The 24,195-nt window shown below is 34.7% G+C and overlaps 1 long non-coding RNA gene across 1 annotated transcript in view; it reads right to left on the bottom strand.

Moving 5' to 3' along the window:
* The window catches only part of LOC112670893 (uncharacterized), a 62,395-nt gene extending 38,582 nt beyond the window's left edge, over window positions 1–23,813 (bottom strand). Inside the window, exon 1 of the long non-coding RNA XR_003143280.2 lies at window positions 23,738–23,813. This is a non-coding gene — a long non-coding RNA (uncharacterized LOC112670893). The remainder of the gene's footprint in view (window positions 1–23,737) is intronic.
* Between the last annotated feature and the right edge of the window lie 382 nt (window positions 23,814–24,195).

The following is a 24,195-nucleotide window of genomic DNA, read 5'->3' as shown; positions in this document are numbered from 1 at the left end:
GTGTGTGTGTGTGTCTCATGAATGAATAAATAATAATCTTTAAAAAAAAAGAAAGAAAACCAGGGTTAGCAATACTTAGACAACACAGACTTAAAGATTGTAACAAGAGACAAAGACAGAGACTATATAATCATAAAGGGGACAACCCAACAAGAAGACATAATAACTATAAATATTTGTGCACCCAATATGGGAGCATCCAAATATAAAACACAATAATAAACATAAAGGAATTTTAAAAAACATAATACAGAAGAGTAGGGGACTTTAACACCTCACTTATATCAATGATAGATCATCTAGGGGATCCCTGGGTGGCTCAGCGGTTTGGCACCTGTCTTTGGCCCAGGGCACGATCCTGGAGTCCCGCGATCGAGTCCCACATCAGACTCCCGGCATGGAGCCTGCTTCTCCCTCCTCTTGTGTCTCTGCCTCTTTTTCTCTCTCTCTTTGTCTATCATAAATAAAAATAAATAAATAAATATTTTAAAAAATGATAGATCATCTAAACAGAAAATAAAGAAGGATATAATGGTTTAGAATGACACACTAGACCAGATGGACTTAACAGATATATTCAAGAACATTCCATCCTAAAAGAGTAGAATGCATATTCTTTTTAAGTGCACATGGAACATCTCCACAATAAATCACATATTACGTCAAAAAACAAGCCTCAGCAAATTAAAGACTGAAATCATACTATCCATCTCTTCTGACCACAATGTTATGAAATTAGACATCAACCACAAGAAAAAGTCCAGAAAGATCACAAATACATGTTATGAAACAGTGAATGGATCAGTCAGAAATAAAAGAAGAAATAATTTGGAAACAAATAAAAATGAAAACACAACTGTCCAAAGCCTTGGGATGCAGCACAAGTGGTTCTAAAAGGAAATATGTAGTAATATAGGCCTACCACAAGAAGTAAGAGAAATCTCAAATAAACAACTTAGCCTTACACCAAAAGGAGCCAGAAAAAGAACAAGTAAAACCTAAAACTAGGGGGAAGAAGGAAATAATGATTACAGCAGAAATAAATGATATAGAAACAAAACAAAACAATAAAACAGATCAATAAAACCAGGAACCGATATTCTCTGGGGAAAAAATGAGTAAAACTGATAAAACTCTAGCCAGACATATTAAGAAAAAAGAACATACTTAATTAAATTAAATCATAATGGTGAGAGGAGGAAAAAATAACCAACAGCACAGAAATACAATTCTAAGAGAGTATTCTGAAAAACTATATGCCAACAAATAGGACAACCTAGAAGAATTGGATAAATTCCTAGGAACATATCAACTACCAAAACTGAAACAAGAAGAAATAAAAAAAAAAAAATTGAACAGACTGATAGCCAACAAAGAAATGGAATCAATAATCAAAAAACTTCTGACAAGCAAACATCCAGGACCAGATGGCTTCATAGGCAAATTTTACCAAACATTTAGAGTCAATACCTATTATTCTTGAAGTAATCCAAAAAATAGAAAAGGAAGATAAACTTTCAATTTCATTCTGAGATGAGCATTACCATGGTACAAAAATTGGATAAAGACACTGAAAGAGAAAGAGAGAGAGAGAGCGAGAGAGAGAAGAGAAAGAGCAAGAGAGAGAGAGAGCTAGAGAAAGCGCATGCACGCGAGAGAGGGCAAGAAAATGAACTAAAGGCCAGTATCTCTGGTGAATATAAATGCAAAAATCCTCGAAAAAATACTAGCAAACTAAATCCAACCATACATTTAAAAACCATTCACCATGATCAAGTGAGATTTATTTCTGGATTCCAAAGGTGATTCAGTATTCACAAATCAATCACCATGACACATCACATCAATAAGAGAAAGAAGAACCATAAGATCATTTCAATAGATGTAGAAAAAGCACTTGACAAAGTACAACATCCATACATGATAAAATCTTCAACAAAGTAGATTTAAAGGGAATATAACCTTATTAAAGGCGACCTAGGAAAAACCCACAACTAACATCTCTCAATGGGGAAAAACTAAGAGCCTTTCTCTTAAGGTCAGAAATAAAACAAATATGCCCACTCTCACCACTTCTATTTAACATAGTACTGGAAGTCCTAGCTGCAGTAATTAGTTATTAGGCAACAAAAAGAAAGAAAAGCCATCTAGGAGTGTTAAGGAAGAAGTAAAAGTTTTGTTATTCATAGATGACATGATACTCTGTATAGAAAACCCAAAAGTCTCCACCAAAAAAGAAAACTGATACAGGAATTCAGTCCTGTTGCAGGATACAAAAATCAATCTACAGAAGTTCGTAGCACTTCTATACACTAATAATTAAGCAGTAGAAAGGGAAATTAAGGAATTAACCCCATTTACAATTACACCAAAAACAATAACCTACCTAGAAATAACCTAACCAAAGGAGTCACGGATCTCTACTCTGAAAACCATAAACCACTGATGAAAAAGATTGAAGATGATACTAAGAAATGGAACGTTATTGCATACTCATGGATTAGAAGAGCTAATATTGTTAAAATGTCTATATTACCCAAAGCAATCTACACATTTAATGCAATCCCTGTCAAAATACCAATAGCATTTTTCACAAAACTAGAATGAACAATCCTAAAATTTGTATAAAAACCGCAAAAATCCTGAACAGCCAAAGCAACCTTAAAAAAGAAAAGCAAAGCTTGAAGCATCACAAATATTCTAGACTTCAAGTTATATTAGGAAGCTGTATTAATCTAGAGTATGGTGCTGGCACAAGACCAGACACATAGATCAATGGAACAGAATAGAAAATTTAGAAATAAATCCACAATCATAAGGTCAATTAATCTTAAACAAAGCAATAAAGAATATCCCATGGGAAAAAGTCTTTTTAACAAATGGTGTTGGGAAAACTGGACAGCAATGTGCAAAAGAATGCAACTGAACCACTTTCTTACACCATACACAAAAAGTAAACTCAAAATGGATTAACGACTAAATATGAGACTTCAAATCATAACAACTATAGAAAAGACTTAAGCAGTAATTTCTTTGACATCAGCCATATCAATTTTTTTTCTAGACAGTCCCATGAGGCAAGGGAAACAAAAGTAAAAATAAACTATTGATACTACATCAAAATAAAGATCTTCTGCACAGTGAAGGAAACAATCCACAAAACTAAAAGGCAACAGAATGGGAGAAGATATTTGCAAATGACATATTCAATAAAGTGTTAATATCAAAAATACATAAAGAACTGATAAAACTCAACATCTAAACAAGTAATCCAATTTAAGAGTAGAAGACATGAACAGACATTTCCGCAAGGAAGACATACAGATGACCAATACACACATGAAAAGCTATTCTTCGTTACTTATAAGAGAAACACAAGTCAAAACTACAAGGAGGTATCACAGCACATTTAGTCAGAATGGCTAAATCAACAACACAAGAAACAACTAGTGGAGAATCAGGAACAATATGGGAAAAAAAAGGAACCCTCTTGCTCTCTTGGTGTGAATGCTAACTCAGACAGCCACTCTGGAAAACAGCATAGAGGTTCCTTAAAAAGTTAAAAATAGAACCATCCTAGAAGCCAGAAATCCCACTATTGGGTATTTGCCCAAAGAACATGAAAACATTAATTCAGAAGGATACATGTACCCCTATGTTTATAGCAGCATTACTTACAATAGTCAAAATATGGAAGTAACCCAAGTGTCTGTTGATTCATGCATGAAGAAGTGATATACATATGCAATGGAATATTACTGAGCCATAAAAGAGACTGAAACCTTACTATTTACATTAACATGGATGGATCTAGAGAGTGTAATGCTAAACAAAATAAGTCAGAGAAAGACAAATACTCTGATTTCACTCATGTGGAACTAAAGAAACAAATGAGCAAAGGGAAAAAAAGAGACAAATCAAGCAATGGATTTTTTTTTTTTTTTTTTTTTGAGAGAGAGAGAGTATGAGTGGGGTTTGGCAGGGGTTAGGTGGTGGTGGTAGGAGGGGTAGAGAGAGGGAAAGAGAGAATCCCAAACAGGCTTCGTACCCAGAGTAGAGACCAATGCGGTGCTCAATCCCAAGACCCGGAGATCATGACCTGGGTCAAAATGAAGGGTGGAATGTTTAACCAACTGAACCACCCAGACACCCCTAAGCAACAGACCTAACTATAGAGAACAAAGTGATGGTTACCAAAGGGGAGGTGGATGGGGGGGGATGGATGATATAGGTGACTGGGATTAAAGAGGGCGCTTGTTGTGATGAGTACTAGGTAATTAAAATTTAAAAACAAGAAAAGGAAATCATGATGTCATATTGAAATTTTTCCAATTCAAGTTTAATATTGTAGTTTTTCTTAATGTGTTTTGGGTTTCTTTTCATGTGCATTTAAATCCTTTATTTGGGGGGTACTTGGTGGCTCAAACATCTGACTCTTGGTTTCAGTTCAGGTCAGGCTCTCAGGGTCCTGAGATCCAATCCCATTTGGAGTTCAGTGCTTGTCCCTCTCCCCCTTCTCCCTTTGCTCACTCTCCATCACTTTCTAAATAAATAAAATCTTTTTAAAATATCCTTTTGATTAAAAAATTATTTTCTAGACATTTTTAATTTATATGAGACAGTTCAATTTTCTTCGAAATATATATCCAGCTGTGCCAACCCCATTTACTAAATATGCTGTTTCCCCCATATTGAATTTAAACAGCATTTTTGCTATGATTTTAAAATCATATATAATATTTACAAAATCATATTTAAAAATATATATACTGTGAACTATTTCTGGATGTTATGCTGTTGTACTTCTTAATTTGCCTGTTCTTGTCCCCACATCATGTTGATTTGATTATAGTAGCTTTATAGTTCTGCTTTCTAGAAAGGCAAGGCTTCCATTAGTATTTATGGATTCTAATTATCCTCAGTAATTTGTATTTATTTGTTTATATTTATATAAACTTTAAAATCCTTGATCCAGTCATTATAAAATGAAATTCTACATGTAATATCATTAAACTTACATATTAATTCAGGTAAGAATGATGTTTTCATGATGTGGTATAAGTTGTGTTTAAAAACCTTTCATCATATTTAAATAGCTTAATTCTATTTTTATCTTAATTGAATTCTTATTAGGTATCACTGCTGACTTTTATCAAAGGATTTTTCAGAATCTATTGGTAGCAACATATTATTTTTCTCCAACCATGGGAGTGATATTTTGAGTTATGTTGACAGATTTCCTGTTATTGAAGCACCCATGCATTACTGGATTTTCTATTTCTAAAAGATTTTATTTATTTATGAGAGAGAGAGAGAGAGAGAGGCAGAGATACAGGCAGAGGGAGAAGAAGGCTCCATGCAGGGAGCCCAATGTGGGACTTGATCCTGGGTCTCCAGGATCACGCCCTGGGCCGAAGGCAGCACTAAACTGCTGAGCCACTGGGTTTTCTTTAATATGGGCTGCCCCCCTGGGTTTTCTTTAATATGTTTTACAGCTCTATTCATCAGTTTTGTGCATCATTTTCTTTGGGGCTTTACCCATATTATTATTTGCTATTCAAGTTATGTAGCCTTGAAAAGTAATCGCCAAATATTCATGATTTCAAAAACATGGAATTTATCTTTAAAATTTAGATACAGATTAGGCATGAATACACCGGTCTTCCTGCTTTTTCTTAATGGTAAGCTTTATAATCATCTTTGTAATATTTTATGTTCATTCATTTAGTCAAGTTTTTTCTTTGGGAAGTTATATTTAATCATTTCCTTTAGTTTTTAAAAATTTTGACATAAAATTGCATTGTCTCTTACAATCTAATGTTCAGTTTTGTGAGTTTTCTCATTTCCTATCAAACTATCATGTTTTTAATTCTTCCTTAATCAAGCTAATATGGTATGTGACACTTTGATTTTTCTTCCTAAAGATGTAATCTGGGATTTATTCATTGTACTATTATTTTTTGTTTATATTTCATTAATTTCAGTTTTTGTATTTGGTAACTCCCTTTTCCTGTTTATTGTTATGCAATTTCCAACTGCTTGAGATAAATAGTAATATTGCTTATATTTAGTCTAATGAAGGTATGTTAATTTAATTTTCTATTGATTAAAGGATTTTTTGTGCTCTATAATTTGTGACAAAATATTTTGCTTCTTACTGCTTTTGTGCTTGCAATTTCATTTTTTTATTCTCCAGCAAGTATGTTTAATTTCTAAGACATTAACATTTTTATAACAAGTTAATTTCATTATTTTAAATTTTATTAGGTTTTGAAAAGAAATAGTAGCTTAATTTTTATTTTTCTAAGTACAATCTAGTTTGTAATTGTTCGTGGGGATATACAAATATATTTTATCATTTCTTATATAAGTATATATATAAACCTTGCATCTTAATGTTATACATATATACATGTGTATTTTTTCTTTCATTCAACATCTTTACTAATATTTGTATGTATTTACAACTATAAAGGAGTATATTAAAATCTATCAATTTTACTTACCAAGACAGCTATCTAATGAAATTAATTTTATTCTCTATGTCAACTGTAGTGTTTAGAAATATCTGAGTGTATCTGTTATATCGTCTTCATGAGTCATTGTTATTTTTACCTACTATATTGTTAAGTGTTCCTAATTTAAATCCCACATTGTCAAATATTATTATGACCAATTGCTTTTTATTTGCAGTTTCTTGGTATCTCTTTGCCCATTTTCATCAGCCTTTGCCACTTTTAAGTGCATTTCTTGTGAAGTATCTATTTCTGGGTTTTGTGTTCTAATCCAAACTGAATCTCTAAGGGAATCTAAAGGCATTCACAGTATAATATCTGGTGTTTCATTTCTTCCATTTTAATTTATGTTGATTGATAAGAGAGGAAACCATGAAGGATGACAATCCTATATTTCAACTGGTATGATCAGTCACTATTCATTCCATTTATTCCCTTTGTTAATTTTAAAGTTCTTTAATTTTCTCTTTCACAAGTAGGATTCTAATGAAACACAAAACTGAGCACTTATTCCAGCAATCATATGAAAATAAGGAAGTCACTGTTTCCCCTCCTACAATGTGCCCTCTCTCATGACCCAGAGATCAACCTTGTAGAACACTTTTACTTTTTCCACTCTAAAATTCCCTTTACTAAACATTTTTTATTTCATCTCTCTCATTTATGTTTATAGATTTTACCAAAATTAATTCCTCTAGTCCTTTTGTTACAAATTATCTATTTGTAAATTTTTCATTCTTTGAATCATTATGTAACATTATCCATCTATGTTTCTACAATTGGAGAGGTGGTTTCATTGCTCGCTACTATTTCTTCTTCTCCTTATTATCCCCTTTCTTGATGTTTTCCTTGGGGTTTGTCACTTGATTAGAATCTCCTCCCAAGTACTCTCTTTATATAGAATATGTAGATTATATGATTTTTGAATACTGTGCATCAGGTATTTTTAAAAATCTGGTAGATTCTATTCCATAGTCTAAACTCTAATGTACAAATTATAAGTTTGATTTCAGCCTAATTATCTTTTCATTTTTTAAAATCTTTTTGTAATTTTTAAGAGTTTATTTATTTGAAAGAGAGAGCAAGCAGGAGCAGGGGAGAGGAGAAGGGAGTAGACTTCCCTTAGAGCAGGGAGCCTGATGCCAGCTCAATTCCAGGACTCCAGGATCATGACCTGAATGGTTGCTTAACTGACTGAACCACACAAGTGCCCTTCTCTTTTTAAGTAACCTATTACATATTAAAATTTTTTTTTTCAAATTCTGAAATTTTACTATATGTCTGGTAAATTCCTCAATAATCCTACCAGCAAGTAAAAATTACATATGGGGTTCTTCTTCAGCATGTAAGTTTTTTTTCTTTAATTATTTGGGTAGTTATTACCCTTCCCTTCCTTTTCCTTCTTGTTGAATATGGTATTTTTTTTTTAAAGATTTTATTTATTTATTCATGATAGTCACAGAGAGAGAGAGAGAGGCAGAGACACAGGCAGAGGGAGAAGCAGGCTCCATGCACCGGGAGCCCGACGTGGGATTCGATCCCGGGTCTCCAGGATCGCGCCCTGGGCCAAAGGCAGGCGCCAAACCGCTGCGCCACCCAGGGATCCCTTGAATATGGTATTGATCACAAGGACATGGCTTCCTTATTCCTTAAATTTTACCTCACATTTTCTTGGAAAGTGTTTGTTTTAAGACACCTCCTCCCCGTATCTTTGGGTCTCTTCCCTCCTTAATTGATTGGGATAGGAATGAAGGGACAGGAAAGATGAAAAAAGAGGACACACGATAGAAACTGGCTTACAGATATTGTAAGGAGCATTTTGTATGACCCTGTTGGGAGGTCCTTTCCATTGCCCTCCTCTGCAAAGGGGGAATATGCTCCAGTTTGACCACTTCTCTTGTGGTTGGTGGTATACCTCATCTCATCTTTTTTAGGGGATATCTTCATCCAGTCTAGCACTCAACTCTCATAAGTGACATGCCTTCAAGATAAATCAAACTCAGTTTCTTTCTGTAGTATCTACTTTATCTATTGGCTCATGGAGAATTCCCATATTCCTACCACATCAAGCAGTACAAAAGCAGCCTGTTCCATAGCTGAGCCCAGTCTAGACCTGCTGTCTCCAAATTTTTTTTTTCCCAAATCCCATTCCTCACTTCCATAGGAAAACGAAGTTTGATGTGTAAGGAAACATCCAACCAAAAAAATGAGAAGCCACTAGGCATTTCTAATCTCATAGGCATTTCTAATCTCAGAGCCTCTATCACTTAGTTTGATGGGAAGGAGTTACTGAGTAGACAACTTCTATGGGGAGGGGAAGGAAAACCTCATAAACCAACCATTTATCACATGACTGATTAATGCCTCCTAGTTCTTTTTCTATTTAAAGAAGCTAAGGGGTAGGAGTGATATTTGAGGCTAATAAAAGGATTTGGCTTCATTGCAAGCTTTGAAGGGATACATGCGCTCAGTTATTTGGTACTTTATTTTGGACACCAGTGTCCAGAAGAAGCCCAATTCAACATCCAATTCTACTGCTTAGCTTCTATTATTTTAAGATTGAAATTAGTGTATCTTCTGTCAAATATATGAAAGCCTGTTCTACCACTTGTGCTGTTTCTTTCTTCCCTTTTTTGTTTGAATGTTGATAAATTTGAACAAAATGTGAGACAAATAAGTCCCCATAGAAAATTTTTCTCTACCCTGAAATTATGTTATAGCCTCATGAAAAATTAGCATAGGGAAAAACTCATGCACTGAAACTCTAACCTCGAATTTACACTACCTAAGACCTATGCTAACACCCACAAAGACTATTTCATCAGCAATGTAAATAATTTAGAGGCTAAATGTTTTTAATAATTACAATTCTGAGTTATTCCAACTAATTCATTATATCCAGCCTAAGAGTGTAGTGTCTAATTTTCAAATGTCATTGCTATAACTCACAACTATCACAGTACAGTCTTGCATTGGTTTATGAAAAAAAGTCTTTTATCAATGGGCTTTAGGCCATATCATGGAGTAGCCCAATTGTTGTACTGTGAAGTGCTGTATAGTGAAGCATTCATATAAACATAAGCCTAGGCTTCTATCTCAGGCATTTACCACATGTAGTAGTAAAGCAAATTTGCTTAGTTCTAGCAAATATAAGATCAGTTTAGTGTTCAGAGGACAAAAATAGGCGTTCAAAAAATACTTCTAGGACTTAAGAACATAAAGCTCATTCCCTATATGTTTCTTTTTTCTAAAACACCTCAAAATATAACCTTCACATTTAATTTATCCATTTGAAATTCTTATATGTACAGGTGTGTCCGTGTGTGTTGTGAGGTAGTAACGCAATGTTATTTTTTCATATGTTGAGCTAGTCTTCTCAGCATCTTTTCTTGAACAATACATTTCTCTTCAATAATCTGCAATAATACCACATCATATATTGAATTTCCATGTATGTTCAGGTTTCTTTCTGTGTTCTTGCTCTCTTTTACTTGGTCAATTTGTCTTGATTACCATAAATTCATAAGTCTTAATTTCTGGTACAGTAAGCTCCTGGGGTTTTTTGTTGTTGTTGTTCTTGTTTTCTCAGGTTTGTCATTATTAGTAATATCCTTCCATATACATTTTATATTTAGATTTTGTATGTTTCAAAATAACTGCTAGCAGAATTTTTATTGGCAATTATTTGAATATATAAATTGTTGTGGGAGACTTAATTATTTCCTGGTTTGTTATTAAGGCTATCCAATTAAGTTGATTCCTACCAGAACTATCTTGAAGTGGCTTAATGTGGCCTAAAATGATAGTCTCTAAAATTTGTTTAGGAACAATGGAAAAAAGAGACCAAAAAAACAAAACAAAACAAAACAAAACAGACTCTTCGAAAACAAACTAATGGTTACAGAAGGGAGGTGGGTGGAGGGGTGGGTCAAATAAGTGAAGGGGATTAAGAGTACACTTATTGTGATGAGCACTGAATAATGTGTAAAATTGTTGAATCACTATATTTTACACCTGAAACTAATATAACACTGTTTGTTAAATATACTGGAATCAAAAACAATTTTTTTAAAGATTTTATTTATTTATTCATGAGAGACACAGAGAGAGAAAAGCCAAGACACAGGCAGAGGGAGAAGCAGGCCCCATGCAGGGAGCCTGATGTGGGACTCAATCCCAGGTCTCCAGGATCAGGCCCTGGGCTGAAAGTGGCGCTAAACCACTGAGCCACCCGGGCTGCCTTGGAAACAAAATTTTTTGAAAAGAAAGAAATACCCCAGGCATAATCAAAATAAGAAAATTTATTTAAACTTTTATTTTCCTGTTTGTTCTATCAATTCCTGTGATATAAGCTCCCATTAGAGTGACATTTGTCCTTATTTTTCCTCATGATCCTGTCATTTTTACATTATATATTATTAGTAGTATATCTTACTGAATTTATAATTCATCACTGTGTCATCTTCTTTTATAACTAATAATGTTTTTTATTACTTGTCTTAAAGTCTATTTCCTCTGAAACTAATGCAGCTAGAATAGCTATTGATTAGCATTTTCTTGGTGTATCTTTATGTGTATACTTACTTCCAAACTCTGGTGGATTTTAGTCTTTTTTTTAGAAGGAATATGAAAATAGATTTTGTTTTGTATCTTTTCTGGTAATCTCTCTCAACTAAGTAGTTTAATTAATCTATGTTAGTGCTACTATAGTTGATAGTTGCAATTGGTTCTACTTATATGTATGTCATTATGGATCATTTGATTTTTTTCAATCTTGTTTATTTTCTTTCCTACATTTAGTCTGATAGAGTTGATTAAATCTGTTACTTTTAAATTTTGTTTTATCTTTCTATTTGTTTGATAGTTATGCCCTGTAACCTGGGGCAAGCAAACTGTAGCCCACAGTCATATTTGGCCTGCAGTCTGTTTGGTAAATAAAGTTTTATTAGAACACAGCCATGCTTATTTTTCTACATATTATCTATGACTGCCTTCATGCTACAATTAAGTAGTTATTATAAAGACTAAAGATGCAAGGTTTGGATTATTTATTGGTTTTACAGAAAGAGCAGGCTGTTCCCTATTCTAATATTTTTTCTGAGTATTCTTAAAACTTTAATTTGCATGCTTAATGTGAAATCCAAACTTATTGAATACCTCCATCTTCCTCTCAATAATACCAGGTTTGGAAGAAACCAAATGCTCTGATTCCAATTAACCCCTCCCATCTTAACCTGTCATTTTGGAAAACATCAAAGACTCCACAATTGTTATTTGAAATAATATTTGTTTGTATTTTCTTTTTTTTTTTTAAAGATTTTATATTTATTCATGAGAGACACACAGAGAGAGGTGGAGACACAGGCAGAGGAAGAAGCAGGCTCCACACGGGGAGCCAGATATGGGACTCCAACCCAGAATCCTGGTATCACGCCTTGAGCCAAAGGCAGGCACTCAACTGCTGAGCCATCCAGGCATCCCTGTTTGTATTTTCATACTTCTAATAACACAAATTTTATTGTTAACATAATTTCACTGCTTTACCAATTTCATTCCACATCATTAATTTTATTGCTTCTTGCATCTCTTATCTCCAGGATTTTTCTTTCTCTGAAGTATATTCTACAGATCTTATTGCTAGTATATTCTCTCATTTTTTTTTAAACTGGCTTAATCCGGTTCTCTTCTTGAATAATTGCTTATAGGTACACAGTATTATTTTAACCCTTACATTTCTCTCAATATTTCAAAGAAAATATTTCATTATTTTCTTGCTGGCATTATTATTGAGAAGTTCCCTATCCAGTCATTGCTATTGTCTGGTAGGAATCTTTTGTTTCATTCTTTCTTCTTCTAAATTATTCCTTTTTTGTGTGTCTTTGGATTTTGTTTTTTTACTAAAGCATAGATAGAATTTCTTTTTATTCACTCTATTTGGCATTTGTCATGAATATTTATGTCTTACCTATTTTGAAAAGGTCTCAACTATTAACACTCTGAATGCTGACTGGCTCATTCTCTATATTGTATTTAGAAATACACAGAGACAAATTCAAGAACTTATTTCTGTCTTAATGGTTAAGTTCTTTTTCATATATTTGATCTCTTCTCTCTAAACTGAAGTCTGCAGAATTTCCTCAGATTTTCCTCTTTATGAATTTTTCCTTCAACTATATCTATTCTACCATTTAGTATTTTATGTTTTTTAAATGTTAAATGTCAATATTTATGTATCTTAAATGTTATAGATGTTTCTTTTTCAAAATTCCCTGGTTACTTATGATAATTTTTTTCACTCATTCAAGGTATCAGTTTTGCATTTTATCTCTTAAATGTTTTATCCATACACTTAAAATACATTTTAAAAATGTATTTTTCTGATTATTTCAGTGTCTCTGAGCTCTAATTCTGTAATTGAAATTTCTTCTGATTTTCTCTCATGGTAGTTTTTTTTCCTATTTTTTATTAAAACCATATATTTGGGTGATTAAATCTATAGTTATCTTGAAGAACATGGCATAGGTTATATTTCATGAGAATAATTTGCTTTTGCTTATAATAGGTATTCTGGACTATTTTAATCCACCATATTTTACAATATATGATTTTTCATAAACATGATGCTTTGTAGGGGAAAAAGTTCTTAGAGTACCTATTTTGCCATGATATTGCAAAAAAAAATAAAAGTCACTTTTCCCTTTATACAATTGTAACAAAAGAACTATTATAGTATTCTAACCAAATTTTCTCATTGTTTAATTGTACATAAACAGATGTCTATTCTTTTAGAGCAAGTGGAACATATCCACCTCTCCTTTAATTTGCATTCATAAGTACTTAAAAAATTATAGGGTAAGAGACTTAATACTGCTTTATGAATCATGCTGTTCCCTTCTTTGGTTGTGGGGTCGACTTGTGGAATAGCATATAATTTTCCTCAAGTATATCGATTCTAAGATTCTCTCCAACTGCTTCCAAATCTTTCAGCTTCTTTCTTACTTTTTTCCCCCTACTCTGCTCTCATCCAAATCTTCTGTGTTATAAACAAATAAGATTCCTTTTCTACTATCTATTCTGTCAAGTTCCCAACCCACCTAAGCATCTACTAAGCATTCTTTTAGGTGTTTTTGGCAGTGAGCCAACCAGTTTAAGAAACACATCAAGATTTCTGAGAATTCTTTTTGTTCTTATAATATTGACTCTGTATGATGTTGTGAAGACTTCCAGTCAAGAATCAATGTCCACTGCTAAAGAGGTCTTGTCCAAATGCCCCTACTGAAATATTAAGGTACTATATGGGATTTTAATTTTTTTTAATTAAAAAGATTTTTTAAAAGATTTTTAAAAGATTTTTTTAAAAAGATTTTATTTATTTATTTGAAAGAGAGAGAGAGAAAGAGAGAGAGAGAGAGAGAATGATAGAGCACAAGTGTGGTAGCGGGGAAAGGGGCAGAGGGAGAGGGACAAGCAGGGAGCTCAACCATTGAGCAGGGAGCCCAACTCAGAGCTCAATCCCAGGATCCTGGGATCATGACCTGAGCCAGAGACAGATGCTTAACCAACTGAGCCATCCAGGCATTTATATATGGGATTTTAATTATAAAGAGAAGTTGTTAAAAGAATTCTTTGTGCAACTTTTATATTTAAGAGCAAAACCGAGCAAAACCAAAAATAAAGCGAATTTACTGTGTATAATTTATACTTGTTTCTATAAGAACTCAGTAATTTTGGTGTTGAGGTAAAAATATCAGTTTCAAAACACTATTATACTTCCAAAGAGACATATATTGGTGTATCTGAGGAAGGTCTAAGGAACTCTTTTTTTTGGGGGGGGGGTGTCTAAGGAACTCTTAAGCCAACTACTAATATTTAAAAAGTATTTTTGGGAAACACTCAAATCTCAACTGGTAAGTGGCTTATAGTCTGAAGTATGTATGTAGAAACTATTTTGTCTTTGTTTAATTATTAGATACACTCCTTTAAATCATTAATTAAATCATTACTTTTTAACTTAAATATAAGCAATATGAATTAAGTGGTTAAGTAGGTAATAAAATCAGTTCAAATAAAGGTCACATTTCATTCAACTATTGTGAATTAAAGAAGATTCCTTCCTTTAAAGAGTTTACAGAAAATCATCCAGTGTGTTTCTGTGTGTGTCTGTGCACGTCTTATTGGAAATTGAACTAAATTAAGTTTTATCTACATCAATAAAATGGAGAAAAATCAACGTATGTTGCTTTATTTAGAACCTTTTCTAATAAGGCTGGATGGGTAGGGTATCAATGGATGCATATGGAATAGTAAGTGAGATGGAATTTCATCTATAAGGAGTCAGAGTTGAATTGGGCCCTGTATAGAGTGGTATTCTGGATCCAAAGCAAATCAAGCCATCACACTAGTAGGAATATACAGCTGATCTTCACTTATTTTCACATCTATTTCCATCTATTCTTACTATCTGTGAACATCTGCACTCTGTATCTTTCCATTTTCTCATAGTGATACGGGAGAGCTTGGTCCTTGTCTTACAGAGTCGAAGAATGAATCTCGCGGACACAGGAGAGTGAGTAAAGAGATAGAAGTGTATTAACTAAAGATACAGAGAAATTTCTCACAAGTGAGAGGGGCCCCAACGGGGTTGCCACTGAGGGCTTGCAGGGTTGGTCTTTTATTGTAAGCCATCTAGGGAACCTAAATCCTTTTAACATCTATTGATATCACTATTGAGTAAGGACTGGTGATAATGTCTTCAATGGCTTACTTCCTTTTTAGAGTTCAATATTTCTTTGTTGGTCACAAGTAGCTGTTATAAGACCCCACTTCTGGCACCTGGGGCAGGGTGGTCTGGTTTATTTATCTCTGGTTTACTTTCATCTTCATATTTTGGGTATTTTTGTGAGCCTGATTCCCTGGCCCCCTACTTAGCCCTGCCTAGCCCCATTTGTCCCTAACTCAATAGTCCCTGCTTAATCTTCTCTCTCATGCCTGTGGTTGTCAGCATTCCTTATGTTCTTTTCTACTTTATGTTCTTGATGACAAACTCATTCCACTTAATCCTCTCCTTCTTCATGACATTAGCCTTATAAAATTTTCCAGGTCAAATTTCTAAGAGAATCTAAATGACCCATTTGTCTATTTGTATGAGGCCACATCATGGGTTTTTTGAGCCCACTTAACTGCTTGTCATTGCTTTACTTAGCCGTGGCAGGAGATAGGTAAAGAGTCATACTCTAGAAAACATAGCTCCTTAAGACTACCCATTCCTGTAAGCTATGGTGAGAGAATGCTGTATGCTTTTTAGATACTTTGAAGTAACTAACCCATAGCCAGAACAAATTACATTTCTTCCAGGCTGCTGATCACATTTACTGACTGCTCTATGTTTGAAGAATTTACAAAAGAAATGATATCTAGGTCCTGCTCTCACATCACGCCGCTGACTCATTGAGCTCTCAATTTAGAGGATTTTATGCCATATTCCTCTCAATGGCTATCCTTATTTTCTTATCTTTGTAAGTAAAAAGGACTCACATCTTCTCTAAATTTCTTTAAACTTCTTTCCATTCAGGCAAGAGGTGGTTAGGCTTCCCTTCCTATATTTTCTAAATGTACATTCCTATTAAAAGAATTCAAAGTTGATCATTGGTTTCTGGTTCTGCACATAAGGATCTTATAAGTTGCCACTCTGTCTTAATAACTAGTAGAAAGCTGGACAAACTGAAATATCTACAACTCTTTTTTGAAACCTTAAGAGAGGGGAGGAAACAGGATAAATCGTTGACCTCAAAATTGGAGAGACAAGCAGGCTATACAAGGGGTAGTGGCTCACAAACCACAGAAACAAAACCAAGCTTGGAAATGAGTGCAAAGGTAAGGAAACCTGCACTGTCATCAATAAATCCCTGAAGGCTTGGTGTGGTTAATTAAATCTGAGAGTTAAAAACTCCAGGGAGGGTCAGTCATAAGAAAGACCTTACAATATTTGGAGATTCACCTATAAGAGCTTGACAGTTTCCCCACAGTAAATATCAGAGAAAAATCGCTTTGTGCTTCCAGCTGAAGGAGGGGGAGAGAAACAATTTAAAAATACACTCTGTTCTTAACAAGGCCTGCCCTTAGGGAAAACTGGTTAATTGGAGCCTAACCTGCAAAAGTTATCATCAGAGCTAGCTGACCTATGGGGGAGAAGGAAAATATACAGCTCCTGCCAGTTGTAGCCAACCTGCCCCACCTACAGGAGGATAAAAAAATCCATGAGAAACACAGAAAGTTCATATTCCGGAGGCTAAGGCTCACAGAGAGACTGAAACCGGCCCACAGTACTATACAGTTCTCCTTCCTCCTCCCCATACCTCATTCACCACATTACTAAAGGCCTATACATAATGGTTCCACTACCTCAAGTCAGGCTATCAAGAAAAAATTATATGGCATACCAAAAAAATCAAAAAGTACAAATTAAAGATGAAGCAGGAGAGCTTGGTTCTTGTCCCACAGAGCTGAAGAATGAATTTTGCAGACAAAGGAGAGTAGGGATCCCTGGATGGCGCAGCGGTTTAGCGCCTGCCTTTGGCCCAGGGCGCGATCCTGGAGACCCGGGATCGAATCCCACATCGGGCTCCCGGTGCATGGAGCCTGCTTCTCCCTCTGCCTGTGTCTCTGCCTCTCTCTCTCTCTCTCTCTCTGTGTGACTATTATAAATAAATAAATAAATAAATAAATAAATAAATAAATAAATAAATGGAGAGTAAAGCGATGGAAGTTTATTAAACAAAGATACAGAGAAAGCTCTCAGAAGTGAGAGGTGTCCCAACAGGGTTGCCCCTGGGGGGTTGGTCTTTTATTGAAAGCTAACCAGGGAACCTACATCATTTTAACATCTCTACTGATATTGCTACTGAGTAAGGACTAGTGATAACATCTTTAATGGCTTACTTCCTTTTTGGAGTCCAGTAATTCTTCATTGGTCACAAGTAGCTTGTTATAACAGCAAGACCCCACCTCTGGCAGCTGGAACAGGATGGTCTGGTTTATTTCTCTCTGGTTTACTTTCATCTCCACATATTTGGGATTTTTGTGAGCCTGATTCGGTGGCCCCCTACCTACGTCTCCCTGCCTAGCCCTGCCTGTCCCTTACTCAAAGAGACAGAGCAAACATCAGAAGCAGACGTGCAGAGATGTTGGAATTATCAGACTGGAAACTTAACTGTAATAATATACTAGTCTCCAATGGGTAGAGCAGATAGCATCTAAGAACAGAGGAATCATGTAGGTAGAGATATGGAAATCCTAAGTAAGAATCAGAAAGAAATGCTAGAGACAAAGTCAAGTGATACTTGGAATATTTCTAGAAAGTTGGCAGTATCAATCAAAAGTCTCTGATAATGAAATTCAAATCCTAAAACTTTTCCTAGGGTAATAATCAGAGTCACATACTTATGTTAATGTCTAAGAATATCCATAGTAACACTTTTAAATGAAAATGTGTAACATACGGAATGAAATTGATCATATAGTTACCTGTTTAGTACTGTACTTAAAATTTAAAAAATATTGCCACCATAAAATGCTTATATTAATTGAAAAGAAATTTATAAAATAGTACGCACATTGTGGTATAAACGAATACATAGGACATAGGAAAAATATATAACAAAATATTTAAACTGGTTAGCCTAAAGTTTTAGGTGTAGGAGTGACTTTTATTTTTCTTTATATTGTTCCTGTCCTTGCAATCTTCTGCTTAATTAAAAATGTTTTAAAAGTGATTTTTACCTGTATTTTTCAAATGTTTAAACTGTTAAGCATGGCAGAAGGACACAGAATCAGCCTAGGTGTCACAAACTATCCAAATTACTAAGGATTTGAGTTATCAATAATCCATCACTAAAACAATGATATCCACATCGGACTTCTACTTTACATAGCATAAAAATTAAATCAAAATGGAGCAAAGACTTACCTGTTAAAAGACCTAAAAGCTAAAACTATAAAACTCTTAGAAGGAAACCATGGTGTATATTTCCATGAACTTGGATTAGGTAACATTTTCTTAGAATAAACATTCAAAACACAAGCAACTGAAGAAAAAAAAGACTTCATCAACATTAAAAACTTTTGTGTTTCACAGGACACTATTAAGAAAATGAAAAGACAACCCATTGAATAAGAAAAGATACAGTGATCTTTGAACCACATAGTGTAGTATAAGAAATTTACATATGTATGACCTAAGTAGGTTTCCTCTTCCTAATGATTTTCTTAGTATCATCTCTTCTCTAGTTTACTTCACTGTAAGAATACAGTATACAATAAACATAATACAGAAAATATGTGTTAATCCACTGTTATCAGTAAGGCTTCCAGTTAACAGTATGCTATTAATAATTAAATTTTGTGGGGGTGTCAAATGTTATATGGGGATTTACAACTGAGCTGGCATCAGCACCCCTAACCACTACATTATTCAGGGGTCAACTATATTTGCAAATTATTCATCTGATAAGGTTCTGGTATCCAGAATATATAAAGGATTCTTATACCTCAACAATAAGAGACATGTAATCCAAATTGTAAAGGGTTTATCAACTAATGAGACTTTTTTTCTTTTTTTACAATAAAGGTATACAGGTCACCAATTGACATATGCCAAGATTTTCAACATCATTAATTATCGGAGAAATACAAATCAAAACTAAAATGAGCCAGCATTTCATACCTATTGGGATCATTATTATCAAAAATAAAGGGAAATAAGTTTTGGCAAGTATCAGAAGAAATAGGAATTCTCATATATTGCTGGCAGTAATGTAAATGCCACTATGGTACAGCCACTATGGCAAATAGTTTGGGAGTTTCTCAAAAGTAAAATAATTACCATAACATTGAAACAGCAATTCTAAGCCTAGGTATATATCCAAGAGAATTGAAAACATTTTCACCAAACATTTTCACAGAAACTTGTATATGAATATTCATAGAAGCATTATTCATAATAGCCCCTAAATGGAAAGAATTCAAATGTCCATCAATTGATGAATAATTAAACTCAATTTTGCATATCCATACTGCTGAGTATTAGTCAACCACAAAAAGAAATGAAGTACTATTTCATGCTACAACATGGATGAACTATGGAATAGCTATGCAGATACATGAGGCCACACATTTTAAGATTCCCTTTATATGGAATATCCAGAATAGGCAAATCCACAGAGATATAAAGTAAATTAATGATTGCTAGTGGAGCAAGGAGAATAAGGACTGACTGCTAATAGACATGGGTTATAGGGTTTTCTACTAGGGTGATGGATGCATTCCAAAATTACATAGTGATGATGATATACTACATGATGAATGTACTAAAAACCACAGAACTGCACACTTAAAATGGTGAATTTTATGTTATAGATAGATGTTATAGATATAATTATAGATCAGTAAAAATAAGTCCATGAGTAACCATGTCTTACCAAATCCACCTGTTTTAGATTTGTGATCTCTAGCTGTAATGAGATAGTAATCTTAATAACCAGATTATTTGTTAAAAAATATTTTGTGTCTACACTGGGAATCGGAGTAAAAGAGGTGTTCATTTATGTATGAGAATTTTTTTTAAAGATTTTATTTATTTGTTCATGAGAGACACAGAGAGAGAGAGAGAGAGAGAGGCAGAGACACAGGCAGATGAGAAGTAGGCTCCCCACAGGGAGCCCGAAACGGGAATGGATCCCAGAGCCTGGGATCAGGCTCTAAGTCAAAGGCAGATGCTCAACCACTGAGCTACCCAGGCATCCCAAGAATTTTCTTATAACAAATATTGTTGTTTCCTGCCCTTAGACAATTGAAACATAGTGATCAAATGATGAAGATATGTATCAGACTAATGACTAAATGTTGTATACAACTTCTTCCTCATTGGAACCATACGCATCAGGTACAGTTAATACCTCATCTTGGGGATGAGGAAATTTGTATTTAAGATCAATAACTTATGGGGATATATTACAGAATGTTTGACTCCAGGATATACACTTTTCACTGTTAAATTATTTAAATTATTTTTGTGTGTTTCATTTAAAGTATATCATGGATGAAAGCTAGGCAGCCAAAATAGGTTTATTGTTTCAATGTTTCTCCTTTAGTACCATGGAACAGGAACTAACAGTTTTATAACCTGCTTACTCTACCTGCTAACTAAGCTAACACATTATTATTATTCCATTTTCCATTCTCTTGAAGGATCATGGGCAGATAATGGAGTTTTTTTTTTTTTAATTTTTATTTATTTATGATAGTCACAGAGAGAGAAAGAGAGAGAGGCAGAGGCATAGGCAGAGGGAGAAGCAGGCTCCATGCACCGGAAGCCCGATGTGGGATTCGATCCCGGGTCTCCAGGATCGCGCCCTGGGCCAAAGGCAGGCGCCAAACAGCTGCGCCACCCAGGGATCCCTGGAGTTTTTTTTCTATTAAAAACTATGGCAAGTAGTCTAGAATTATTGGCCAAGAAGATAGTCAACTTTCAATTATATCACCTTTCATGCCTGTAGGCCAGTTCCCTGATCCCTCAACTTACTTGGTGACTAAAAACAATAATCACAGTAATCAAAAAGATACTTTGGGACCTATTACCATCTCTACTGCTGCATCTATGAAAGTACATGTGGCTATATAGATTCATACATATTACATAGGGTTTAAAAATTAAGTATTAGCAAGACTATCTCTCTCACAATTAGTTTATTGAGAGAAAATATACAACTGTTCTCTACATTCACATTATTAGACATTTACATTACCTATCTAAAGATTTAAATTCCCTATGCTTAGGACATATAAACACATTAACTTAATGATTGTAAGTTGTGAGAGCAGAGCATGAGTGGAGACCAAGTTGGGGCAGCACTGGATGCCTACATGCATTATTTAGGACTGGTTTTCACTCAGGTCAGCTGGCCAGTTTGTACCCTGGATTGCTGATTCCACCTGTAGATCACTGATCGCTACAGTATGAAATTAGGAAAAAATGTAAGCTATCACCATTTTGAGGGGAAATAAAGTCTATAATGGTAAGAACAACGATAAATGCTATTCATATCGTCAAGCAGTTACAATGTTGTTGGAGTCAAGCAGCTTGTCAACATTTCACATGTCTATGATGGCTGGTCTGCAACCCCAAGCAATGTACAGAAGAATGGCACGGTATTTCCTTGGTACAGGAAGGAGATGGCCCTTTGCCCTTATGCATTCTCCTTTCCCTGGGGTTTTTCTTCCCTTTAGCATTCACCTCAAAATCCCCAATATCTGCCTTCTGTGATTGATTCAGCCTACAGACATCTAACTCCAGTTAAAATTCTTCATGGGCAATAGGAATTGGCTCCGACTTTGTTTATCCCTAGAACAAAAGCAGGAGCACTTATAGCTCTTGCTTTGATACCCTGGGAGTCACTAGCCCCCACTATATTCTCGTCTTTGCAGGGTGTTCCCAATGTAAAAATAAAAACAGAACAGGAGAAAGAAGCCCCAGGAGACTTGTTGGCAAGCAGCACTGATGTCGGCCATACTGTGTGATTGATTGCCAAAAGGTTATGTATAAGGGACAGATCATTGGATTTCCAGTCTCTTGTGGATGACAATTGTAGTTAAAAATATCACCCACTTTTGAGAATTAGAAAACTCTTTGCTATCCTTAAAACCAGAAAGAGCCCCTAACCGGAAAGACACCCTGGTCCACCGATGACGGACAGAGGAAACTAGAATTATGAAGCTGGGGTTTGTGCAAACATAAAGGAGTTTTCTGAAATGAATGCAAACCTACAACACTAAAAGGTTCTCAGAATGACAGATTTCTTTTATTTTTACTTATTTATTTTTCTTAAGTAGGCTCTAAGCCCAAGGTGGAGCTTGAACTCACAACCTCAAGATCAAGAGTCTCACACTCTACAGACTGTACCAGCCAGACAGGGGGATTTATTTTAAATATTCAAGTCATTTATTTACCTTAATAATAGCCTTAGGCAATAATTACAGGCTCCTTTATTGTAGGTCACCACTCAACAACAATAGCCTAATTCAACAATTCAGTGTTTTTAAATGAAAATACAAAAGAACCAGCTTATACTTCACTGCAATTTTTTGCAGTTAACTCTGTACTTTGATACATTTTGTGGCTATGTTCTGATTTCATGACTATATAAACAAGGTGCAATGTGCATATAAATGATCACCAAGTACAAAATCTAAACAATCCTGAACTCTTTCCAAATGTAAATTATGCTTTAAAAAAAATAAATTCATTGCTACAAAGAGGCCAACTATGATTACCTGAAGAGAACAAAGGCTTAATTTAAACAGGACTTTGATTTGTAGAATCAGCTTTAGAATATAAATAGTCAGAGATAAGAAGGCGGCATGTGAAAAGGTTAAAATGGTTATTAAAAAATATGCAACAGAAAATTCCCCCTAAAGCCTAGACAGTAACTAAAAACTACGTCAAAAAATTAATGAGATGCGATCAATTGCAAACATTTAATACAGCGCCACAACATGAAACTGTCACAGAGAAATATGTGAGTGCACAAAGACATTACTATGACTGCCTCTCAGGTCATCGCTATGTATGTAAAAACACTTTGTTTGAACTCTATGGTTACTTCATTTCTTACATCAATGATATTAAGAACATTCTCTGAGTTTATTTGAAGATGCACATTCAATGAATAAACTATAAAACAGTTTAGAGAAACAAAAATATAACCACATCCTTTTCCCCTCCAAATAGAATGTTCTGAGCCTTTACAACAATTAATACAATGAAATCAGCTCTTCTTTATCATGAGGCAAAATGCACACCTAAATGCACAGACGGAAGTACACAGGCACATGGCTCTCCCTACACTTTCCTTTCCCTCACAAACATCCAATCGGCCAGTAAGTTCTAACTTCGAAATTTCCCAAGTCCAACCATTTACACAGCCTTCACACTTTACATTCTTATCTTACAACCATGTCTCACCCCTGCTGGAGCCTCCTAATTGCCCTCCCTGTGTCCATTCTGTAGCTCCCATCCCACATAGGCAATACATTTATATCTATAATACCCATCAAATCATGCTAATTCTCTGTTCAGAAGCCTCCAGTGGCTTCCTACAACATTCATAATAAAATATAAACTCCTTTTCATGGGCTATACTACCCCATATATTGTGACATTGGCCTACCTCTCCAATCTCACGACCCATAACTTTCTCTGTGTTCGCTCCACTCCAGCTGTACAGAGCTTGTTGCTCCTCAGTCACACACAGTATGTTCCTGCCTCAGGGTTTTTGTACCTGTTATACTCTCTGTATTGGTCCTTTTTAAAAAGGCCTTTGTTGATTTGTTGAGATATACTTTACATGCTGTACAATTCACCCATATAAAATGTACAATTCAAGGCTTTTTTTTTTTTAGTGTATTCACAGGCTTGTGCAACCATCATCACTATCAATTTTAGAACATTTTGTCCCCACCAAGAAATCCCATAATTATTCATAGGCACTCTTCATTTTCCCTTATCCCTCATAAACCCTAGACAATCATTAATCTTTCTGTCTCTGTAGTTTTTTTCTGTTCTGGACATTTCATATACGTGGAATCACACAATACATGTTCTTTAGGACTGACTTCTCCCAGCATA

Source organism: Canis lupus, chromosome 14, assembly GCF_003254725.2.
Source record: "Canis lupus dingo isolate Sandy chromosome 14, ASM325472v2, whole genome shotgun sequence".
Lineage (NCBI taxonomy): Eukaryota > Metazoa > Chordata > Mammalia > Carnivora > Canidae > Canis > Canis lupus.
Note: the sequence above shows the minus strand (reverse complement) of the source record. Positions and strands in the feature narration are given on the sequence as shown.